General features: G+C 38.9%; 1 long non-coding RNA gene across 1 annotated transcript; it reads right to left on the bottom strand.

The window, feature by feature from the left end:
• Positions 1-14,752: 14,752 nt before the first annotated feature.
• LOC147061196 (uncharacterized) lies at positions 14,753-24,298 on the bottom strand. The gene is made up of 2 exons (XR_015065468.1): positions 23,576-24,298; positions 14,753-14,802 (listed from the first exon to the last, which is right to left on the bottom strand). It is a non-coding gene; the product is annotated as an uncharacterized LOC147061196 (long non-coding RNA).
• Positions 24,299-25,412: the final 1,114 nt, after the last annotated feature.

The following is a 25,412-nucleotide window of genomic DNA, read 5'->3' as shown; positions in this document are numbered from 1 at the left end:
TGATCACCAGTGTGGTGAACATTTTAGCTTTACGGGCAATTACATTCTTATCATATATGATGGGCATGTAGAGAGAGAAGTGGGTGGTAAAATGTCACACTGGGCTTCAAATTGCTTCTTATTGCAGCAGTGAGTGGAGTGCTTTGAGCAGTACGAGGTGTGTTATGTTATGAACATCCCCCTGTGCCTCTCACATTGTCCTCTCACTAATTCATGACCTCAAATTTATTAAGGAAAAATCGTTTGGCAGCAACATTGTGGGGCAGAGAGAAACGTCTGAGCAATTTCACCGGAGAGGGGAGCATTACAGTGCCATGGGCAACAGCATTCCTGGAATGAAAATTTATTAATAATGCAGGTCTGGATAACAAAAAAGGACACCCCCCTACCCTCCCCTAGTCGCAACCCCTTGCTGTTTGGTACAGGGCCGCGCTACGTGAAGACAATGCAGTTTCACTCAAACCTCAGGCGCATCACACGTGTGATGACTTTTAGAGTCTTCTTCACACGGGACAATGGAAAATGGTGACAGGCAGAACTTAACATTGCACGGTAATTATGATGGCACTCGAGGACGGCATGAGTTTGCATGCTGCTTCAAATTTCCACGGCGCCATATGTGTGAACACTCGTGCAATAGGACTGAAAATTAAAAAACCAAATAGCAACAGCTGAACGAAATCATTAGTATCTCTGCACGGCTGGCCTCAAACTGCTGCTCAGGAGTCAACTGGCTCAAGTTGGTATGATTGAAAGTGAAATGCGGAATGTTGGACGGATTGATTAGCCATGTTGGATGAGTGACAGAAATGCCAATGTCTTATCAGTGGTATGAGCAGGGTGTGTAATTGGTAATGTGACATTTCAATTCAAAGACCCGCCATAATGGGTGTGGCATTCAAGATATGCTGTTAATCTCCAGTAATAGGTCATGAACTAAAAAGCGTCCGTATGTAGTAAATAACAATTTAAGGCACACACACTGTGCGTACGTGTGTTTGTGTGCGTATGTGTGTGCGTGCGTGCGCGCGCGTGTGTGTGCATGTGCGCGCGCACGCGCGTGCGCATGTGTGATTTCCAGGTTGTGTGTGGGAGTGTGTGAGAAAGGGTTTGCAGCTTCTGCATGTGTATAGTCACTAACCCCCATGCACAGATGCTCTGTTAAAAAAGAAACGAAAAAAAGAGCCAAGACAGACGGTCTTATTTCATTATCAAAAGGGCACATGCCGAGAAAATAAATAAATAAAGAAAGAACAGTAGTTACCTTTCCATGAACGGCTTCTTGTAGAACAGTGTCACATACCCGTGTTTAGTTTTAAAACACGCACATATTTGTACATTATACTATTTTCTGCCTGAATTGTAATGGCTGCTGGAGGAATAGCACATTGTGACGAATTGGAATATATATATTTTTATTTGTTTTGTGTGTGCGTGTATGTACGTGTGCGTGTGCGTGTGTATATATATTTATTACTATATCTGTGCGTGCGTGCATATATACTATGTGTGTGTGTGTGTGTGTGTGTGTGTGTGTGTGTGTGTGTGTGTGTGTGTGTGTGTGTGTGTGTGTGTGTGTGTGTGTGTGTGTGTGTGTGTGTGTGCGCGTGCGTGCGTGCGTGGGTGTGCGTGTGCGCGTACGTGAGCGCGTGCTTATTATTTGTACAAACTGCCTTTAAATGGTTACTGAAAGCAATTATAGTGTGAAGAAAAGAGAAGGTATAATTTAAATTTATCCGAGCATATCCATACTGGTGAAAAATGTTGGCAGCTTCATAATAATTATGATTTATCCAACCTTATTTTTGCTGCCCTTAGTTACTCACCCTAATTGATTTTAAAGTCATCCAATGTGGAAAAAATAAATATCCAGCTCAATAATAAAATCCGGTGTGGGGTTCGCACAGTCTTCTGAATTCAAAGTGTTCCTGATTTAGAGGAGCCTCCTAAACATTGTTTATTCTACTTTGCCTCCTGGATCGGTTTCATTTGTCCATGTCCTTTAGCCAAACTATAAGACTTTTGTATTGTATAAAATCAGTCAAATATGTACTTTTTTTCAACTAGTAGGTTCCAATTTTTGGAACAGATACGGCTCCGGTCGGAGAGATCTAAACCCTGTGGACCTCATGTGGCCCTGTTTGCATCATTAGGCTACCTTGGTGCTGATGCTGATGGAGTGACACTCAGCAGCTCAAGGCTGCGAGTGGACCGAAGCCAGCGTGGCACTTCCCAAGCATAAAGTTGACTAATTGTCACCAGTTTATCCCAAAGGCGTGCTTCCTGTGTGTACATTATACACAGAGAGATGCTTAGAGCATTAGCACGCGCCCATGTAGCCCGACGGTGTCCCTTGCACAAACTGCACACTACAGCACGCAGACGATGAACAGCTGATGATCATTTCCTGTGAACTCATGTTGTCCCACCAGCCGAGCCGTGCCGCCTTCAGCCATGCAACAGTGCTGACAAGCGGTCAGTCACATGCCGTGCGTGAGTCCACCACAGGCCAGAACGGGATGCTTACCTTCCCAACGTGCAGCAGCCATTCCTTTTCGGTCCAAATCCACGCTTATGATCCAAATGCGGAGCAATCCCCCCCGGCAGAATCGGAACCCCGTGACGTTGTGCCTCTGCCAAACGTGACAGAGACACCTCGCTGCGCTCCTCGGAGTCTGCCGGCGTGGCTTTGACGTTGATGCTGCCTCAGACGAGCGGAGAGGAAGGGAAGGGAGTCTGTCGGCAGGAAGTCTATGAGAGCCAGGCAGAGCAGTGCGGTGACAGGAGAGAGCTCGGCAAGCTGATATTAGCTGCACTTGAACCCGACGAGATTCACTGGTGTTGCTGATGCTGCCGAGGCTCCTTGCCGATATAACAGTATCCGTGGATCATACCACCGCACCGCGGATAAGGGGGTGTGGCACAGACCGCTTTACTCTTTAGCATGATGCCTTATGTCCTATTACTCTCAGAAATAAGGCTCAACGTTGCACTATGGGGGCACGGTGGCTTGACACGGGCTTAAAATCCTCAAAATTGTTGTTTTTATATTCTCCTGACACAAAGTAAATAAGGCTCAATGTTGCACTTTGGGGGCACGGTGGCATGACACGGGCATAACAACCTCAAAATTGTTGTTTTTAGATTCCCTTGACACATTTTTGACCGATAAAAGGATGCAAACTTCATAATGGATGCAACTAACAAGTCCAATAATCATCCCTATGGGGTACATTAGTGTCAATTATACAAAAATGAGCTCCCCTGTATCTGACAGAGCAAGACACTATCTCATTAGTAAGCGTATTTATTATGGCCACGCACAGCCACAATTTTTCAGTGATCGCAAGTCGCTTCCACATAGCAAAATGTACCGGGACTCGACATTATTGCAATTTTGCAAAGATCATAAATTGAACTTGACATAGATGAAGGCCCCGAAGATATGTTTTCCTTTGCTAAATTAAGCGCTTAATGACTCTGACCTATGTTCTCCATATGTGATGCTTTCATGTGGGTATTTAAAGCTAACAGAGGCGTCGACAAACGACTCGTGAATGACAGGTGTCCTAATGATGTAGTTTATTATTTCCCCTAAGCCCAGCACGCAAGGGGCTACAAACAACCATTCTGACAGCTGCTTCCAACTATCTGTCTTTCAGCCTGTCTCACCATATCCCCAACACACCACAGCAGCATGCATCTTTTATCAAGATTGGCTCTGGCACTTTCCTGCAGTTTCATCACTGATTCTGAAAAATTGAGGATACATTCTGGGGTTTTCTTGCAAAGCGCTAAATTGAGCACACGGACCAGGTAAGAGCAGGTTGTGTTTGAAAATACAGTAAAAACTGGTTCTTGTTACATTATATCAAGTGTGGTTCATCCATAAGTTGTCAATATGGGGCTTCCTGGCCCCATTTGCAGCTGAGACTGTAAAAGATGATGGAAGGTTTTGATCCCCAGCCCAAAGACCTTGAGAGTTTCTGCGCTTGTCCTAATGGCACCAACATTAACACCTCAACAGCGAAGCGAACAATGTTTGAAATAACTGAGACCCTTGCGGCTAACACATCTGACTGAGGCATCTCCTTGACAACCATCTCATTGCTGAGACTTGAAATGTCACAATGTTGAAACGTGATTCACCCTTCTCAAACCACTGTTTCACTCACGACACCCAGTAGATCGGAAACAAAAAGTGGACAGGCCTTGTTTTGAAAGAAACAGCATCCTCCCCGTCTATTTTATTCCGAAAAGCATTTAAGTTAGTTATGAAAGTTGTGGTTTACGGCTGTAGGGTTTGGAAACAACAGTTGGTGTCAACATATACTGGCTTTTATGACAAGAAAAAGTTGATATTTTAGTGTAATTAGAGGCCCAATGTGGATGCTGTGAAGCCCTGCTTCTGCTACATTTTATAGACATAATGCGAATTGTATTATAGCAAATGCCATCAGATTATACTGTAAATTGCATTGGATTGTATAAGATCGTAAAGGACTTCATCTTATGAGGGATAAAATATCTGTGGAAACAAATAGGAGTGGGCAATCTCCATAAGACCATGTTTGCTGAGCCAATTATCCCTGCCCTATTTGGATGACACGGAAGCACAGCTGAGCGGGATGTGGCGCACAGAGGTGGATTTAGAGCTCCTACTCTATGAAAGCGATTTGAGGGTGAAAAGAAAGCTACTGTTGCTCTTGTGAATGCTAAAATGGAGGGTCTAGTGAGAATAGGTTTGATGGGAAGTTGTCCACGCCTGTCCTCTCTGATACACCCTCACCACATACTAAACATCTTAAGGCATGTGGCGCATCTGTGAAGCATTAACCAAAAATTATTCAGACTCTGATCAAGACTTGTGTGATTTTGTTTTTCTTCTTCTTAAGATAAAGTACCTGTAGGCTATCTTTCAGCGGGAATTGACTCGAAGAAATGGCAAACACATTTAATATTGATTATTCTGACGAATATAAAAATGTATTTATCCCAACTTGTAAATTTTACAAACATCAATATAAATTTGTTTATTAAATAAATACATTTCAAGGGATGAAGGAGAGACAGAAAGAGGAAGGAAGGAAGGAAGGAAGGAAGGAAGGAAGGAAGGAAGGAAGGAAGGAAGGAAGGAAGGAAGGAAGGAAGGAAGGAAGGAAGGAAGGTGTCTAAGATGGGGTTTAGGGAAAAGATTGCCCAGCTGTGCTTAATGCCCCTATAGAAAATGGCCACTGCACTGGGAGTGTGACTATCCCTGTTCAATATGTCTGCTATACTGGGAAGGTTCAGGTGCGAGAATCTGGTGTGCACATAATAACTACGGTTGTCATACTGAGGAGGCCTCGGGTTGAGAATCCAGGGTGCATGTAGTGTCCCAGTCCAAGATGGCTGGCCCACTGGAGAATCCTGGGGATGAGAATGCGTGGCATACCTCATGTTTTGGCCAACATGGCTGCCTCGTTCGGTAAGCTAATACACAAGAAGCTGAACAGTTTAAAGTTGCAATGATTTGTATCTGTAAAATAGGTACAAGTTACAGAAGAACAACATCAACAATATCATTATCTAATAAACAATGGTGGGTATTTCCAAATGGAACATTGTAAATTGATCAAAAATGTGGAAGTTATTGGAGGGAAACAAAATATTTTTTTAATTAAGTTAGGTAATTTAATTAAGTTAAGTAATTTTCTGTGGGGTTTATTTGTGGGCATTTTAATGGTGAAAAGTTTGTATTTTTGGATTGTGAGAATTTTTGGTATCAGTAGGGATATGATTAAAAGTTTCGGATGGAATGGTTTGAATCACAAAAAAAAAAAAAGTAGAAACTAAGTGAGAACCCCCCCCCCCCCACGACCAACAGACTGAGAACACTTCTTTCCGAGCGCCATCACCACCTTGAACTCATCACACTATCACGTCATACAAGCAATTAATCATCCTGTGAAGGTATGGTATCTCGACATTGTACAATACATTTCATACATTGTCTATGCAATTAACCATAATGTGAAGGATGGTATTTCAACACCTTGTGCTATACATTCTATATGTACGTGACGACAATAAAGGTATCCTCTCCTCTCCTCTCCTCTCCTCTCCTCTCCTCTCCTCTCCTCTCCTCTCCTCTCCTCTCCTCTCCTCTCCTCTCCTCTCCTCTCCTCTCCTCTCCTCTCCTCTCCTCTCCTCTCCTCTCCTCTCCTCTCCTCTCCTCTCCTCTCCTACCCTACCCTACCCTACCCTACCCTACCTTACCCTACCCTACCCTACCCTACTCTACCCTACCCTACCCTACCCTACCCTACCCTACCCTACCCTACCCTACCCTCCTGTCCTGTCCTGTCCTATCCTTGCTACCGCTTTGGGCACCATCTAGTGTAGATAATACGCATTATAAGTCCACTCAATTTTTTTGGACTATAAGGTGATTTTTTTTTCAATGAGTTATGAGACAATTTGAAAGACCTTCACTGATTTCAACAGGACTAGCAAAATTGGATTCAGGGTTTGAGACCAAGCCCTAGAATAAATCTATTTCACCTGCAGTAATCGAAATTACTCAGCCTCCCCCTTCTCTCCTTGTACCTATAACACCTTCCCTCGATGGGAAGTCTTTGTATCGAGGGTAAACGTCCATTGATCCAGAAGAATGTTAGTCAGTTCAGAAGTCACTGATGGTGAATGAGAGGCCCTGACCTACAGTAATTCATGTCAAAGGCATTTGATGGAGGTGAGGTCAAATCGGTTCCAATCTTGAGCTAAAATCTTGTCTTGATATTTTTTTTATATTTGGAGTTTTCTGCGTGCTGCTTAATATCAGAGTAAGTATTCCATGCTACATGACCTCACCGCTTGAGGCCCTTTAAATGTTCATTATTTAGTTGTGTGGATGCAAACAGTTTTTCTTCCCTGAACTCCTACTCCCTTGTAGGCTGTAACGCATTGGCCATTGATCAGTGCTAGAGCACAGGGTGATTGTGGCTTGCTTTATTAGATACTAACAATTATCCTTTCAGTAATTTGCAACAATTCCCTCTTGTTAAGCTCTGCTTTATTTCTGGTTTGGTCTCCCACCACCTCTCTATTGTTTTGAAAAGCCTCCTTTTATTATTACACATTTAGATTCTATTCTTCTCCCCTCTGTTGCCTCCTCATTAGCCAATCATTGAGGCTACAGTATTGGTATGTGTATCGGATATAGGAATGTGGTATCTTGCCATTCCTAATCCTAATGCGAATATCATCTGAACTCATTTCAGTGTTGACATTCTCCTTCAAGATCTTCTCTCATAATTAGTCATCTCCCTGAAAGGCCATGACATTCAACCTGTCCCGGAGCATCAAGGAAGCGAAAAAGGCATTCACTTGCAAGATTGCCGCCCAGTTCAAAGACAGCAGGAACGCACGAAGCCTATGGCAAGTCCATCAAGGACTACAAGCCCGCGCCGCAGAGCTTTGAGGGCATCATCCCTCTGCTCAACGATCTGAACCGCTTCTTTGCTCACTTTGACTCTCAGAACAGCACTTGCCCACTGAAGACCCCTCCCCTCCACACAAGCAGCCCCTGTGCCTCTCTGCCGATAGCGTGAGGAGGACACTTGCTGCTATCACCCGTAAGGCGGCGGGCCCAGACAACATCCCAGGTCGAGCGCTGAAGGACTGCGCTGAGGAGCTTAAGGGTGTCTTCACAGACATCTTTAACATTTCCCCTGCAGCAAGCCATCGTCCCATCATGTTTCAAGGCTGCCACCATCATACCTGTGCTGGAGAAAACTGCTCCATCGTGCTTCAATGACTATCGCCCCGTGGACTCTGACACCCATTATCATGAAGTGCTTTGAGCAGCTTGTCATGGCACACATCAAATCCATTCTCCCCCCCACCCTTGACCCCTTCCAGTTTGCATACCGAGCCAAACGGTCCTCTGAGGATGCAATCTGCTCTGCCCTCCACTCAGCCCTCACCCACCTGGAAAAAAGAGACTCGTATGTGAGATTGCTGTTTGTGGACTTCAGTTCTGCATTCAACACCATTGTACTGCAGCAACTCATCTGCAAACTAAACAGACCGGGACTCAGTACCTACCTCTGCAACTGGCTATTGGACTTCCTCTGTCAGAGGCCTCAAGTAGGACGTGTTGGCGACAATATCTCAAGCAGCATCACGCTGAGCACGGGGGCCCCCAAGGTTGCGTACTCAGTCCGCTGCTCTTCACCCTGCTGACGCATGGCTGCACTGCAAACTACAGCAACAACCGTGTGCTGAAATTTGCTGACAACACGACTCTGGTGGGTCTCATCACCAAGGGCGACGAGACACAATACAGGTCGGAAGTCGACCTTCTGGCCACATGGTGCAGGGACAACAACCTCCTGCTGAACGTCAGCAAGACCAAGGAGATTGTTGTTAACTTCCGGAAGGGTCACACCCAACATCTGCCACTGACCATCGACGGTGCTGTGGTGGAAAGAGTGAGCAGCACCAGAGTCCTGGGGGTGCACATCAGTGAGGACCTCTACTGGACCACCAACACTGCATCACTGGCGAAGAAAGCTCAGCGTTGCCTGTACTTCCTGCGGAAACTCAGGCGAGCAGGTGCTCCACCAGACATCATGACCACATTCTACCGTGGCACCATTGAGAGTGTCGTCTCCAGTTGTACCGCCGTGTGGGGTGGTAGCTGTACTGATTACAACATGAAGGCCCTGCAGTGCATAGTGAACACAGCTGGTAGGATTATTGGTGCTTCACTCCCCTCCCTGAAGGACATTTACACCTCCCATATCACCCGCAAGGCGACCACGATTGTGTGTGGTGTGAGTCACCCCGCTCACACTTTGTTTGATCCTCTGCCCTCTGGGAAGAGGTACAGAAGCCTGCGCTCCCGCACCACCAGACTCACCAACAGCTTCATACTCCAGGCTGTTAGGATCCTGAACTCGCTCCTCCCTCCACCCTCGGATGCATAACGTCCTGGGCTTTTGGGCCACGTTGGCTGCCTTGCACTACTCCTGTACTTTTGCGCTATATTCTGACTGTCTGCTGTATGCACGCTTGGTCAATTTTTGCTCCCCTTATTTATTTAATTATTTATTTATTTATTTATTTATTTATTTATTTATTTATTTATTATTTTTATTATTCATCACTCTTATTTAATCATTGTATGCACCTTGTTTTTACTCTTTGTGTTGTTTACTTGAGTGTTTTGTTTGTCCGTGGACCTATGTAATGTGTAATATGTCTTGTAACCGTGGGATAGTAGGAAACAAAATTTTGATCTCTTTGTGTGTCTCGTGAAGAAATTGACAATAAAGCAGACTTTGACTTTGATAAAATAAATATAAACTGTACCAAGTTTGATACAAAGCAATATTTTAGCTCGCACTGCTGTGACATTCCATAGCTTGTGACTTGTGACTGCAGATTAAAGCTAAAGAGGACACAAAAAGCTGGAGATGAGGACATCATCACACCAAAGGCAAGTTCCAAGGGTGCCGTTCTGCAGTTATTGATTTATAAGGCATATCTTTATCCTTACAGTATGCATGAAAGTGAAGGGAACATCAAGGGAATCAAGTCCAGTGATGGAATCGAAGCTTTGTTTTTGACACATGCGCGCACATGCTTTGGTCCCAAAATCAGTGCTTTCTACTTTGGACCCCAAAAATCTGGGGGCTATTTCCATACAGATCAAAGCGTACATGTGTATATGTTTTGGGGGGAGTGGTGGTGGTGGTGGTGGTGGGGGGCTTTTGTATCAAGTGCCTGTGGTGTTGAGTGCTTTTGAGCAGCAAAAAGCCCTCAGAGAGCACATGCCACCCTAAAGCTTGGGCACTTTTACTTTTATCATGGTACATTTTCTTGCTCTTGCTGTCCTGCTTACCTGTGACAGGAGCGCTTTTCAAACGTACCTCATTGCATTTCAAACGCCACCAACTCCCACTCCTATCACCAACACACCCAAGCTTATACGCGCAGCTGTCAGCTGCCCAAATACTGTATATCCCCTAGCCTTCACTCCCACTCCTTCCAAAACTGACTCCTTCACAACATTGAATAGTTAAGAAAATGTTTTATGTATTCCACAGCTGCCCACGCACAGGCATAGCTCATAAAAGACATAGTGAACCTCTTCTTAGCTGACATTGTACTACTGCACGTGTGTCACATTTTCATCTGTTCATATATGTAATCAACCTCACCACTTTGGTACTTCTCTTACACGCTTAATGAAGATTTGAAGAAATGAACAATTATAACATCACATCCCTTGTTTTATAATGTCTTTGGCGAACATATATATATATATGCGATATATATATACACATATATATATTTATATATATATATATATATATATATATATATATATATATATATATATATATATATATATATATATGAGATGCAAATATAAAACTCGGTAAAAGTAAGGCATGCCAAAGGCCATGGTGGCTGCAGTATCCTACTCTTGAGTGAATTAATCACATGGTCCGCCTACACACCTAAGCATTTGTCAGAGAAAGAGAGGACACAGTGAATTAATTTGCATTTGTTTGAAGATGTATTATTAATTCATGCCAATGAGACTTTGCATAAGGGAGCCTGGGTAAAGTTTGAAAGGAGTAAAAAGCCACAGTAAGCACAGCGAATGTTTGATCTTGTTTTGGGCTCATGCTCCTACTCTGCTTGAGAAAACTATATCAGTGTCCAAGCATCTTTGACTGTAGATGTCCCATATTGGCCCAGCCCATGACAACAACAGCTCATCGAGTGTAGGCCTATCTTATTTTATCAGCATGTGTTGAGCTAAATAAGAAGCTATTCTTAGTGGGCGTCCAGTGGCTGCTGTTCACATTTACAAACAGACAGTCCAAAAGGTCAAACACTGATAATGAGCAGAGTGAAAGAGCTATTCCTAATGAGACGTGAATGTAAAATTTGAACGGGAAATTAGGCTGCTGTGTGCAAGCAAGCGACTCTCAATATACATCTGAAAATTCATTCCAACAGTACGACCAAGACCCAACTCTGTTTAGCTCATGTGTTATCCATGTGTTTGTGGGTATGTGTGTGTGTGTGCTTGCATGTATTATGTGGCTGCTAAAAGAGGCCTGTGGGCATTCTGCAACCACCCCTATTCCAGCATGGGGGGAAAAAATTATAAAAGAGATTAAATTATATATAATGGACAAAAGGAAAAATAATAGGAAAAAAAGATCACAATGGTCCACTGCCGATAAAGTGGTCACCTTAATTTGCCCCAGGAATTTGTGATGACCACAGCTGCCAGTGGCATGCGTCGTGCTGGCCAGAGGTTGGAGCTCCACATGCTCAAGGAAAAATAAAAAATAAAGATCTGATGAAGTTTGTACGAAACGTTATCTTATTCTATGTCACATTAAAGTTAATTGTTGACATCTGCAATGTGAGTGTGCAGTGCTATTTTTAGAATCAAAGTAATCCGTTATTTATCAAACTGCACAAGGTTTTAACCGCGTTCATGTTGGCACAAGCTTAACTCACAGTAGAAACATGAAGAACAAACGCTCTTGCCAGTATAGTAGTGATACTGATCTTGAGTTCTAATCCTTAAGAAGGACTTTAATGGCATATTAAGCAGAGAAAATATAAGAATTTTCCAATTCACACTTTTTAGTTAAGGATTATCATTGCTATTCAAAGTTTTGGGTGGTAAATATTATTACTCTTACAGCTGTTTTAGGTCCTCTCAACACACATAAATCAGAATGTGCATGTGTGTGCCTGTGTGTGCATTCCTCACAGACAAAGTTTGGTCCATCTTGTATGTACTGTAGTTTGGCTCGGCTATCGCTGTGTAGGGGAGTGGGGGACAAATGCAAATATAATGGTCCCTCATTATCAGTACCCGCACAAACACCAGCTTGCAGTATCTAAGCTCCTGATAGAAGAGAGCTGTTTTATGCTCTGCATTGGAATCATAATGATAGAAGCACCGAGGGCTATTGCCAACTAGGAAGAAGGGTAATGAAGAAGATTACATCATTACTCGTGGGCAAAAAAAAATGTCCTTGCTGTGACCTGGGAACACACACAAACCAACAAGTCCCAGCAAAGATGTTGATTCAAATCGCTCTGGCAACAAATACAGTACATTCAAATTCCATTTGTCATCCAGTTTCAACATTATTTAATAAAGCATACATTGCATACTAAATTAAGTAACCATTTTCAACAACATGGACAAAGCTTCAGCACCAGTGACAGTAAACATTTGCGTCAGTTAAGTGTCCTTGAGCACTATGCTTAATCCCCACCTGCTTGAGGGATGCCGCTATTGTGCTAACCAGCGCTTTGCATGGGGGCAAGTGGAGCATAAATCTGCCCTTCCAAAACCGCACCTCCAACTTCAACTCTGCAAACCCTGATACCTCTGTCCATGGTGCTGAAATATGTCGGCGAAAGTTCCCAGCTGTTAGCAGTATGTCACTCCCATATGATTTCCCAGCTGGTTTTGATTATGCAATGTGGTTAAAAGGAAGGAGTGCTGACATTTCACACTCAAAGATGACCGCATGCATATGGAAATCACTCTTATCTCTGCATGTGTTGTTCATGGAAACTATCATCTGACAATGCAATGGAAAGGAGGGGATGCTTATTAAAGTGGGGTTGTCAAGGAAAAGCACATAGATTTATTTTTCTATTATTGTATTTACAGTGCTTTCCATTTTTACCTCTTCTTTTATTCTGGTATATACCGTATTTTCAGACTATAAATCACTCCGGAGTATAAGTCGCACCAGCCATAAAATGCACAATAAAGTGAAAAAAAAACATATAAGTCGCACCGGAGTATAAGTCACACTTTTGGGGCAAATTCATTTTTCAAAATCCAACACCAAAAACAGACATGAACCAGCAACAACAGGCTAAACGATATGGTATGCTAACGTGACATATACACAAACGAGGAGCTGAGAACGGGCCTGATGTAACATTCAGAGTTATTCAAGTAAGTATTACATAAATAACACATTTATCAAACCATCTGTGTCACTCCAATTCATTAAATCCATCGATCGTGCTTTATGTAAACAATGCCGCGTATGCGCCGCATATGCTGACGTCGTACCCGTTGTAATATCAAACCATCTATGTCACTCCAAATCATTAAATCCATAGATCAAATTCCTCGTTCTTTATGTCAACAACGCCGCGCGTGCGCTGCAGAGATCTAGTATATAACTGCATTGTAGCATTAACAAAGTACCAGGAAAGACGTGGGTTTGGTAAACGGCTCTTTATTTAACAAAACAAGAGTTCAACGAGCCAACAACTACTGAACTTCAAGCCACGGAGGTGAAAGAAAGCTCTGTAGAGTATGACCGGGCATGCGTAAAAGCCATGTCCGAGCCCCATCCATCGTCCCCGGACAGCCACCCGGCCGAGCGCCGGCCCCCGACTTCCATCCGCGGAGGTGAAAGAGAGCTCCCGTCGAGAAGGACCGGGCGTGCGTAAAAGCCAAAATAGTCTTTCAAACCTTCTGTGTCACTCCAAATCATTAAATCCTTCAAACTCTTCGTCCTCCGTGTCACTTACAAAGCAGCTAATGATGCCGGTAGTACGTGGGGCCCTTCGTCATCTTCGTCATCCCGTGATCGAATCCTTTGCCCTTTATGTAAACAACCGCCGCGCGGCACGGGTGACGTCACTTGCAGTTCGAATGCGACATCGCGATTCGTTTATCACGGTTTCACTACATCGCATATTTTTTGATTTTGAAAATTTGTGAAAAAAATCCCATATAAGTCGCTCCTGAGTATAAATCGCCCCCCACCCAAACTATGACAAAAACCGCGACTTATAGTCCGAAAATTACGGTATTATTAGAAAACTACCAAGCAGAACACAAACAAAAAAAACTGACAATCTTGGCCTGTATGAGAAAAAAATATCCATCCCTCCATTTTCGTTACTGCTTTGTCCCCTCAAGGGTCACAAGCTTGCTGGAGCCTATCCCAGCTGTCATCGGGCAGTAGGTGGGGAACACCCTGAACCGGTTGCCAGCCAATCGCAGGGCACACATCCACACACCCACTCACACCTAGGGGCAATTTGGTGTGCTCAATTGATAAAAGCATCTTGTGGGAAGTGGGAGGAAACCGGAGTGCCCGGAAAAAACCCACACAGGCACAGAGAGAACATGCAAACTCACACAGGGAGGGCCGGAGGTGAAATCGAACCCGCACCCTCTGAACTGTGAAGCGGACATGCTAACCAGTGCGACACCGTGCCGCCTGAGAAAAAATATTTACTCTAAAATAATACAATATAAAAACAATACCTGTATTCTTATACCATTTCTTTTTTGTTATAGTTTGGTTTAGTTCTTCAAACGTTACAACTGTAACATTAAAACATTAGAAATCTATTCTCATTATGTTTTGATTCATGAATGGCCTCAACTTAATTATTTCTTCATTATTTTTATTTTCTGATGTTTTTAGTGTAGCCATAATTCTCATTTAATTTCAATGTATATCGACGCTTGTGTGTTGTCATTAGTGTGAAGGCGAAGGCCTTCACACTATTGTTATTCTACTTTATTAGTGTGAAGGCGAAGGCCTTCACACTATTGTTATTCTACTTTATTTTTCTTCTTCTTATTAGTGTGAAGGCGAAGGCCTTCACACTATTGTTATTAGTGTGAAGGCGAAGGCCTTCACACTATTGTTATTCTACTTTATTTTTCTTCTTATTATTAGTGTGAAGGCGAAGGCCTTCACACTATTGTTATTCTACTTTATTTTTCTTCTTCTTCTTATTATTATCCTACTTTATTCCTCCCACTTTTTTGACACCTAACTACTCCCACATGCTTTAACCGATTCACTCCATTCCAACTTTCACACGTTCCAAAAATTCACGGCATGACTGCTAGTATTTTATTTGTTCATAACATTTACCGTTTTTGCATAATTAGCAAATTTGTGCCTTAAAATCCCCCATTCATTCTTAATGGCGCATTAGACACGAGCGACGTTCCTAGTTCGAATTTTGTCATCTGACAACTTTTTTCATGATTTCTTTCCTTAACTCATTTATTTAACTCTTTTATTTTTTATTTATTTATTTTTCATTCATTGATTTAGTTATTCATTTAATTTTAAGTTAAAAACATCATTTTACCGTTTTAACGGCATTTACCGTTTTTATTTCTTGTTTAATATCATCATTCCACCGCAGTAACACCAAGCCGCTGTTTAGCTCAGTAAGAAGACAATGATCCTAAGAACACGAGCCACGTCCGCGAGTGAGTTCGAGTCCCGGTTGGCCATAATTTTTTTATTCATTAATTTTTCATTCATTCAATTTTAACACATTTTAATAATTATTTTCATCATTCATTTAGTTTTTCATTTAATTTTAAGTTAAAAACATCATTTTACCGTTTTAACGGCATGTACCATTTTTATTTCTCGTTTAATATCATCATTCCACCACAGCAACACTAAGCCGCTGTTTAGCTCAGTAAGAAGAGACTGGAATTTGGAGCACGAGCGCTGTTCCCGTGCGAGTTCGAATCCGGCTTGACCAATATTTTTTTTTCATTCATTCAATTTTAACACATCACTTTAATAATTATTTTCATCATCATCATTAATTTAACATTTTTATTTTATTTAATCATCAATTTACCAATTTTATGTCATTTAATCATCATTTCGAGTCCCACAATAGTGTGAAGTGCCTTCGCCTTCACACGCAATTTCTCCAGAAATTGCCAATTCTAGTTATTAAACAATTTATTCCTCCCACTTTTTTGACACCTAACTACTCCCACATGCTTTAACCGATTCACTCCATTCCAACTTTCACACGTTCCAAAAATTCACGGCATGACTGCTAGTATTTTATTTGTTCATAACATTTACCGTTTTTGCATAATTAGCAAATTTGTGCCTTAAAATCCCCCATTCATTCTTAATGGCACATTAGACACGAGCGACGTTCAGGAGTGAGTTCAAATTTTGACATCTGACAACTTTTTTCATGATTTCTTTCCTTAACTCGTTTATTTAACTCTTTTATTTTTTATTTATTTATTTTCCATTCATTCATTTAGTTATTCATTTAATTTTAAGTTAAAAACATCATTTTACCGTTTTAACGGCATTTACCGTTTTTATTTCTTGTTTAATATCACCATTCCACCGCAGCAACACTAAGCCGCTGTTTAGCTCAGTAAGAAGACAATGATCCTAAGAACACGAGCCACGTCCGCGAGCGAGTTCGAGTCCCGGTTGGCCATAATTTTTTTATTCATTAATTCTTCATTCATTCAATTTTAACACATTTTAACAATTATTTTCATCATTCATTTAGTTTTTCATTTAATTTTAAGTTAAAAACATCATTTTACCGTTTTAACGGCATGTACCATTTTTATTTCTCGTTTAATATCATCATTCCACCACAGCAACACTGAGCCGCTGTTTAGCTCAGTAAGAAGAGACTGGAATTTGAAGCACGAGCGCTGTTCCCGTGCGAGTTCGAATCCGGCTTGACCAATATTTTTTTTTCATTCATTCAATTTTAACACATCACTTTAATAATTATTTTCATCATCATCATTAATTTAACATTTTTATTTTATTTAATCATCAATTTACCAATTTTATGTCATTTAATCATCATTTCGAGTCCCACAATAGTGTGAAGTGCCTTCGCCTTCACACGCAATTTCTCCAGAAATTGCCAATTCTAGTTATTAAACAATTTATTCCTCCCACTTTTTTGACACCTAACTACTCCCACATGCTTTAACCGATTCACTCCATTCCAACTTTCACACGTTCCAAAAATTCACGGCATGACTGCTAGTATTTTATTTGTTCATAACATTTACCGTTTTTGCATAATTAGCAAATTTGTGCCTTAAAATCCCCCATTCATTCTTAATGGCACATTAGACACGAGCGACGTTCAGGAGTGAGTTCAAATTTTGACATCTGACAACTTTTTTCATGATTTCTTTCCTTAACTCGTTTATTTAACTCTTTTATTTTTTATTTATTTATTTTCCATTCATTCATTTAGTTATTCATTTAATTTTAAGTTAAAAACATCATTTTACCGTTTTAACGGCATTTACCGTTTTTATTTCTTGTTTAATATCACCATTCCACCGCAGCAACACTAAGCCGCTGTTTAGCTCAGTAAGAAGACAATGATCCTAAGAACACGAGCCACGTCCGCGAGCGAGTTCGAGTCCCGGTTGGCCATAATTTTTTTATTCATTAATTCTTCATTCATTCAATTTTAACACATTTTAACAATTATTTTCATCATTCATTTAGTTTTTCATTTAATTTTAAGTTAAAAACATCATTTTACCGTTTTAACGGCATGTACCATTTTTATTTCTCGTTTAATATCATCATTCCACCACAGCAACACTGAGCCGCTGTTTAGCTCAGTAAGAAGAGATTGGAATTTGAAGCACGAGCGCTGTTCCCGTGCGAGTTCGAATCCGGCTTGACCAATATTTTTTTTTCATTCATTCAATTTTAACACATCACTTTAATAATTATTTTCATCATCATCATTAATTTAACATTTTTATTTTATTTAATCATCAATTTACCAATTTTATGTCATTTAATCATCATTTCGAGTCCCACAATAGTGTGAAGTGCCTTCGCCTTCACACGCAATTTCTCCAGAAATTGTTGCCAATTCTAGTTCTACTTTATTTTTCTTCTTATTATTATTAAACAATTTATTCCTCCCACTTTTTTGACACCTAACTACTCCCACATGCTTTAACCGATTCACTCCATTCCAACTTTCACACGTTCCAAAAATTCACGGCATGACTGCTAGTATTTTATTTGTTCATAACATTTACCGTTTTTGCATAATTAGCAAATTTGTGCCTTAAAATCCCCCATTCATTCTTAATGGCACATTAGACACGAGCGACGTTCAGGAGTGAGTTCAAATTTTGACATCTGACAACTTTTTTCATGATTTCTTTCCTTAACTCGTTTATTTAACTCTTTTATTTTTTATTTATTTATTTTCCATTCATTCATTTAGTTATTCATTTAATTTTAAGTTAAAAACATCATTTTACCGTTTTAACGGCATTTACCGTTTTTATTTCTTGTTTAATATCACCATTCCACCGCAGCAACACTAAGCCGCTGTTTAGCTCAGTAAGAAGACAATGATCCTAAGAACACGAGCCACGTCCGCGAGCGAGTTCGAGTCCCGGTTGGCCATAATTTTTTTATTCATTAATTCTTCATTCATTCAATTTTAACACATTTTAACAATTATTTTCATCATTCATTTAGTTTTTCATTTAATTTTATTTTAAGTTAAAAACATCATTTTACCGTTTTAACGGCATGTACCATTTTTATTTCTCGTTTAATATCATCATTCCACCACAGCAACACTGAGCCGCTGTTTAGCTCAGTAAGAAGAGACTGGAATTTGAAGCACGAGCGCTGTTCCCGTGCGAGTTCGAATCCGGCTTGACCAATATTTTTTTTTCATTCATTCAATTTTAACACATCACTTTAATAATTATTTTCATCATCATCATTAATTTAACATTTTTATTTTATTTAATCATCAATTTACCAATTTTATGTCATTTAATCATCATTTCGAGTCCCACAATAGTGTGAAGTGCCTTCGCCTTCACACGCAATTTCTCCAGAAATTGCCAATTCTAGTTAGTGTGAAGGCGAAGGCCTTCACACTATTGTTATTCTACTTTATTTTTCTTCTTCTTATTATTATCCTACTTTATTCCTCCCACTTTTTTGACACCTAACTACTCCCACATGCTTTAACCGATTCACTCCATTCCAACTTTCACACGTTCCAAAAATTCACGGCATGACTGCTAGTATTTTATTTGTTCATAACATTTACCGTTTTTGCATAATTAGCAAATTTGTGCCTTAAAATCCCCCATTCATTCTTAATGGCGCATTAGACACGAGCGACGTTCAAGTTCGAATTTTGACATCTGACAACTTTTTTCATGATTTCTTTCCTTAACTCGTTTATTTAACTCTTTTATTTTTTATTTATTTATTTTCCATTCATTCATTTAGTTATTCATTTAATTTTAAGTTAAAAACATCATTTTACCGTTTTAACGGCATTTACCGTTTTTATTTCTTGTTTAATATCATCATTCCACCGCAGCAACACTAAGCCGCTGTTTAGCTCAGTAAGAAGACAATGATCCTAAGAACACGAGCCACGTCCGCGAGCGAGTTCGAGTCCCGGTTGGCCATAATTTTTTTATTCATTAATTTTTCATTCATTCAATTTTAACACATTTTAATAATTATTTTCATCATTCATTTAGTTTTTCATTTAATTTTAAGTTAAAAACATCATTTTACCGTTTTAACGCCATGTACCATTTTTATTTCTCGTTTAATATCATCATTCCACCACAGCAACACTAAGCCGCTGTTTATCTCAGTAAGAAGAGACTGGAATTTGGAGCACGAGCGCTGTTCCCGTGCGAGTTCGAATCCGGCTTGACCAATATTTTTTTTTCATTCATTCAATTTTAACACATCACTTTAATAATTATTTTCATCATCATCATTAATTTGACATTTTTATTTTATTTAATCATCAATTTACCAATTTTATGTCATTTAATCATCATTTCGAGTCCCACAATAGTGTGAAGTGCCTTCGCCTTCACACGCAATTTCTCCAGAAATTGCCAATTCTAGTTAGTGTGAAGGCGAAGGCCTTCACACTATTGTTATTCTACTTTATTTTTCTTCTTATTATTATTAAACAATTTATTCCTCCCACTTTTTTGACACCTAACTACTCCCACATGCTTTAACCGATTCACTCCATTCCAACTTTCACACGTTCCAAAAATTCACGGCATGACTGCTAGTATTTTGTTCATAACATTTACCGTTTTTGCATAATTAGCAAATTTGTGCCTTAAAATCCCCCATTCATTCTTAATGGCACATTAGACACGAGCGACGTTCAGGAGTGAGTTCAAATTTTGACATCTGACAACTTTTTTCATGATTTCTTTCCTTAACTCGTTTATTTAACTCTTTTATTTTTTATTTATTTATTTTCCATTCATTCATTTAGTTATTCATTTAATTTTAAGTTAAAAACATCATTTTACCGTTTTAACGGCATTTACCGTTTTATTTCTTGTTTAATATCACCATTCCACCGCAGCAACACTAAGCCGCTGTTTAGCTCAGTAAGAAGACAATGATCCTAAGAACACGAGCCACGTCCGCGAGCGAGTTCGAGTCCCGGTTGGCCATAATTTTTTTATTCATTAATTCTTCATTCATTCAATTTTAACACATTTTAACAATTATTTTCATCATTCATTTAGTTTTTCATTTAATTTTGTTAAAAACATCATTTTACCGTTTTAACGGCATGTACCATTTTTATTTCTCGTTTAATATCATCATTCCACCACAGCAACACTGAGCCGCTGTTTAGCTCAGTAAGAAGAGACTGGAATTTGAAGCACGAGCGCTGTTCCCGTGCGAGTTCGAATCCGGCTTGACCAATATTTTTGGCGAAGGCCTTCACACTATTGTTATTCTACTTTATTTTTCTTCTTATTATTATCCTACTTTATTCCTCCCACTTTTTTGACACTTAACTACTCCCACATGCTTTAACCGATTCACCCCATTCCAACTTTCACACGTTCCAAAAATTCACGGCATGACTGCTAGTATTTCATTTGTTCATAACATTTACCGTTTTTGCATAATTAGCAAATTTGTGCCTTAAAATCCCCCATTCATTCTTAATGGCGCATTAGACACGAGCGACGTTCAGGAGTGAGTTCAAATTTTGACATCTGACAACTTTTTTCATGATTTCTTTCCTTAACTCGTTTATTTAACTCTTTTATTTTTTATTTGGTTATTTTCCATTCATTCATTTAGTTATTCATTTAATTTTAAGTTAAAAACATCATTTTACCGTTTTGGCATTTACCATTTCTTGTTTAATATCATCATTCCACCACAGCAACACTAAGCCGCTGTTTAGCTCAGTAAGAAGAGACTGGAATTTAGAGCACGAGCGCTGTTCCCGTGCGAGTTCGAATCCCGGTTGACCAATATTTTTTTTTCATTCATTCAATTTTAACACATCACTTTAATAATTATTTTCATCATCATCATTAATTCATTTAGTTATTCATTTAATTTTAAGTTAAAAACATCATTTTACCGTTTTAACGGAATTCACCATTTTTATTTCTTGTTTAATAGCATCATTCCACCGCAGGAACATTAAGTCGCTGTTTAGCTCAGTAAGAATACAATGGTCCTCTGACCACGAGCCACTTCCGCGAGCGAGTTCGAATCCCGGTTGGCTCTAATTTTTTTATTCATTAATTTTTCATTCATTCAATTTTAACACATTTTAATAATTATTTTCATCATCATCATTAAATTACCATTTTTATTTAATCAGCATTATCAATTTACCATTTTTATGTCATTTAATCATCATTTCGAGTCCCACAATAGTGTGAAGTGCCTTCGCCTTCACACGCAATTTCTCCAGAAATTGCCAATTCTAGTTAGTGTGAAGGCGAAGGCCTTCACACTATTGTTATTCTACTTTATTTTTCTTCTTATTATTATTAAACAATTTATTCCTCCCACTTTTTTGACATCTAACTACTCCCACATGCTTTTACCGATTCACTCCATTCCAACTTTCACACGTTCCAAAAATTCACGGCATGACTGCTAGTATTTCATTTGTTCATAACATTTACCGTTTTTGCATAATTAGCAAATTTGTGCCTTAAAATCCCCCATTCATTCTTAATGGCGCATTAGACAAGAGTGACGTTCAGGAGTGAGTTCAAATTTTGACATCTGACAACTTTTTTCATGATTTCTTTCCTTAACTCGTTTATTTAACTCTTTTATTTTTTATTTATTTATTTTCCATTCATTCATTTAGTTATTCATTTAATTTTAAGTTAAAAACATCATTTTACCGTTTTAACGGCATTTACCGTTTTTATTTCTTGTTTAATATCATCATTCCACCACAGCAATACTAAGCCGCTGTTTAGCTCAGTAAGAAGACAATGATCCTAAGAACACGAGCCACGTCCGCGAGTGAGTTCGAGTCCCGGTTGGCCATAATTTTTTTATTCATTAATTTTTCATTCATTCAATTTTAACACATTTTAATAATTATTTTCATCATTCATTTAGTTTTTCATTTAATTTTAAGTTAAAAACATCATTTTACCGTTTTAACGGCATGTACCATTTTTATTTCTCGTTTAATATCATCATTCCACCACAGCAACACTAAGCCGCTCTTTAGCTCAGTAAGAAGAGACTGGAATTTGGAGCACGAGCGCTGTTCCCGTGCGAGTTCGAATCCGGCTTGACCAATATTTTTTTTTCATTCATTCAATTTTAACACATCACTTTAATAATTATTTTCATCATCATCATTAATTTAACATTTTTATTTTATTTAATCATCAATTTACCAATTTTATGTCATTTAATCATCATTTCGAGTCCCACAATAGTGTGAAGTGCCTTCGCCTTCACACGCAATTTCTCCAGAAATTGCCAATTCTAGTTAGTGTGAAGGCGAAGGCCTTCACACTATTGTTATTCTACTTTATTTTTCTTCTTATTATTATTAAACAATTTATTCCTCCCACTTTTTTGACACCTAACTACTCCCACATGCTTTAACCGATTCACTCCATTCCAACTTTCACACGTTCCAAAAATTCACGGCATGACTGCTAGTATTTTATTTGTTCATAACATTTACCGTTTTTGCATAATTAGCAAATTTGTGCCTTAAAATCCCCCATTCATTCTTAATGGCACATTAGACACGAGCGACGTTCAGGAGTGAGTTCAAATTTTGACATCTGACAACTTTTTTCATGATTTCTTTCCTTAACTCGTTTATTTAACTCTTTTATTTTTTATTTATTTATTTTCCATTCATTCATTTAGTTATTCATTTAATTTTAAGTTAAAAACATCATTTTACCGTTTTAACGGCATTTACCGTTTTTATTTCTTGTTTAATATCACCATTCCACCGCAGCAACACTAAGCCGCTGTTTAGCTCAGTAAGAAGACAATGATCCTAAGAACACGAGCCACGTCCGCGAGCGAGTTCGAGTCCCGGTTGGCCATAATTTTTTTATTCATTAATTCTTCATTCATTCAATTTTAACACATTTTAACAATTATTTTCATCATTCATTTAGTTTTTCATTTAATTTTAAGTTAAAAACATCATTTTACCGTTTTAACGGCATGTACCATTTTTATTTCTCGTTTAATATCATCATTCCACCACAGCAACACTGAGCCGCTGTTTAGCTCAGTAAGAAGAGACTGGAATTTGAAGCACGAGCGCTGTTCCCGTGCGAGTTCGAATCCGGCTTGACCAATATTTTTTTTTCATTCATTCAATTTTAACACATCACTTTAATAATTATTTTCATCATCATCATTAATTTAACATTTTTATTAGTGTGAAGGCGAAGGCCTTCACACTATTGTTATTCTACTTTATTTTTCTTCTTATTATTATCCTACTTTATTCCTCCCACTTTTTTGACACTTAACTACTCCCACATGCTTTAACTGATTCACTCCATTCCAACTTTCACACGTTCCAAAAATTCACGGCATGACTGCTAGTATTTCATTTGTTCATAACATTTACCGTTTTTGCATAATTAGCAAATTTGTGCCTTAAAATCCCCCATTCATTCTTAATGGCGCATTAGACACGAGCGACGTTCCTAGTTCGAATTTTGACATCTGACAACTTTTTTCATGATTTCTTTCCTTAACTCGTTTATTTAACTCTTTTATTTTTTATTTATTTATTTTCCATTCATTCATTTAGTTATTCATTTAATTTTAAGTTAAAAACATCATTTTACCGTTTTAACGGCATTTACCGTTTTTATTTCTTGTTTAATATCACCATTCCACCGCAGCAACACTAAGCCGCTGTTTAGCTCAGTAAGAAGACAATGATCCTAAGAACACGAGCCACGTCCGCGAGCGAGTTCGAGTCCCGGTTGGCCATAATTTTTTTATTCATTAATTCTTCATTCATTCAATTTTAACACATTTTAACAATTATTTTCATCATTCATTTAGTTTTTCATTTAATTTTAAGTTAAAAACATCATTTTACCGTTTTAACGGCATGTACCATTTTTATTTCTCGTTTAATATCATCATTCCACCACAGCAACACTGAGCCGCTGTTTAGCTCAGTAAGAAGAGACTGGAATTTGAAGCACGAGCGCTGTTCCCGTGCGAGTTCGAATCCAGCTTGACCAATATTTTTTTTTCATTCATTCAATTTTAACACATCACTTTAATAATTATTTTCATCATCATCATTAATTTAACATTTTTATTTTATTTAATCATCAATTTACCAATTTTATGTCATTTAATCATCATTTCGAGTCCCACAATAGTGTGAAGTGCCTTCGCCTTCACACGCAATTTCTCCAGAAATTGCCAATTCTAGTTTTATTTAATCATCAATTTACCAATTTTATGTCATTTAATCATCATTTCGAGTCCCACAATAGTGTGAAGTGCCTTCGCCTTCACACGCAATTTCTCCAGAAATTGCCAATTCTAGTTTTTCTTCTTCTTCTTATTATTATCCTACTTTATTCCTCCCACTTTTTTGACACCTAACTACTCCCACATGCTTTAACCGATTCACTCCATTCCAACTTTCACACGTTCCAAAAATTCACGGCATGACTGCTAGTATTTTATTTGTTCATAACATTTACCGTTTTTGCATAATTAGCAAATTTGTGCCTTAAAATCCCCCATTCATTCTTAATGGCGCATTAGAAACGAGCGACGTTCAGGAGTGAGTTCAAATTTTGACATCTGACAACTTTTTTCACGATTTCTTTCCTTAACTCGTTTATTTAACTCTTTTATTTTTTATTTATTTATTTTCCGTTCATTCATTTAGTTATTCATTTAATTTTAAGTTAAAAACATCATTTTACCGTTTTTATTTCTTGTTTAATATCATCATTCCACCGCAGCAACACCAAGTCGCTGTTTAGCTCAGTAAGAAGACAATGGTCCATTGAACACGAGCCACGTCCGCGAGCGAGTTCGAGTCCTGCTTGGCCATAATTTTTTTATTCATTAATTTTTCATTCATTCAATTTTAACACATTTTAATAATTATTTTCATCATTCATTTAGTTATTCATTTAATTTTAAGTTAAAAACATCATTTTACCGTTTTTACCGATTTCTTGTTTAATATCATCATTCCACCACAGCAACACTAAGCCG

The sequence above is a fragment of the Syngnathus leptorhynchus genome, chromosome 2 (assembly GCF_054491065.1).
Source record: "Syngnathus leptorhynchus isolate UIUO chromosome 2, UIUO_Slep, whole genome shotgun sequence".
Classification (NCBI taxonomy): Eukaryota; Metazoa; Chordata; class Actinopteri; order Syngnathiformes; family Syngnathidae; genus Syngnathus; species Syngnathus leptorhynchus.
This window is presented reverse-complemented; position numbering and strand designations above follow the sequence as displayed.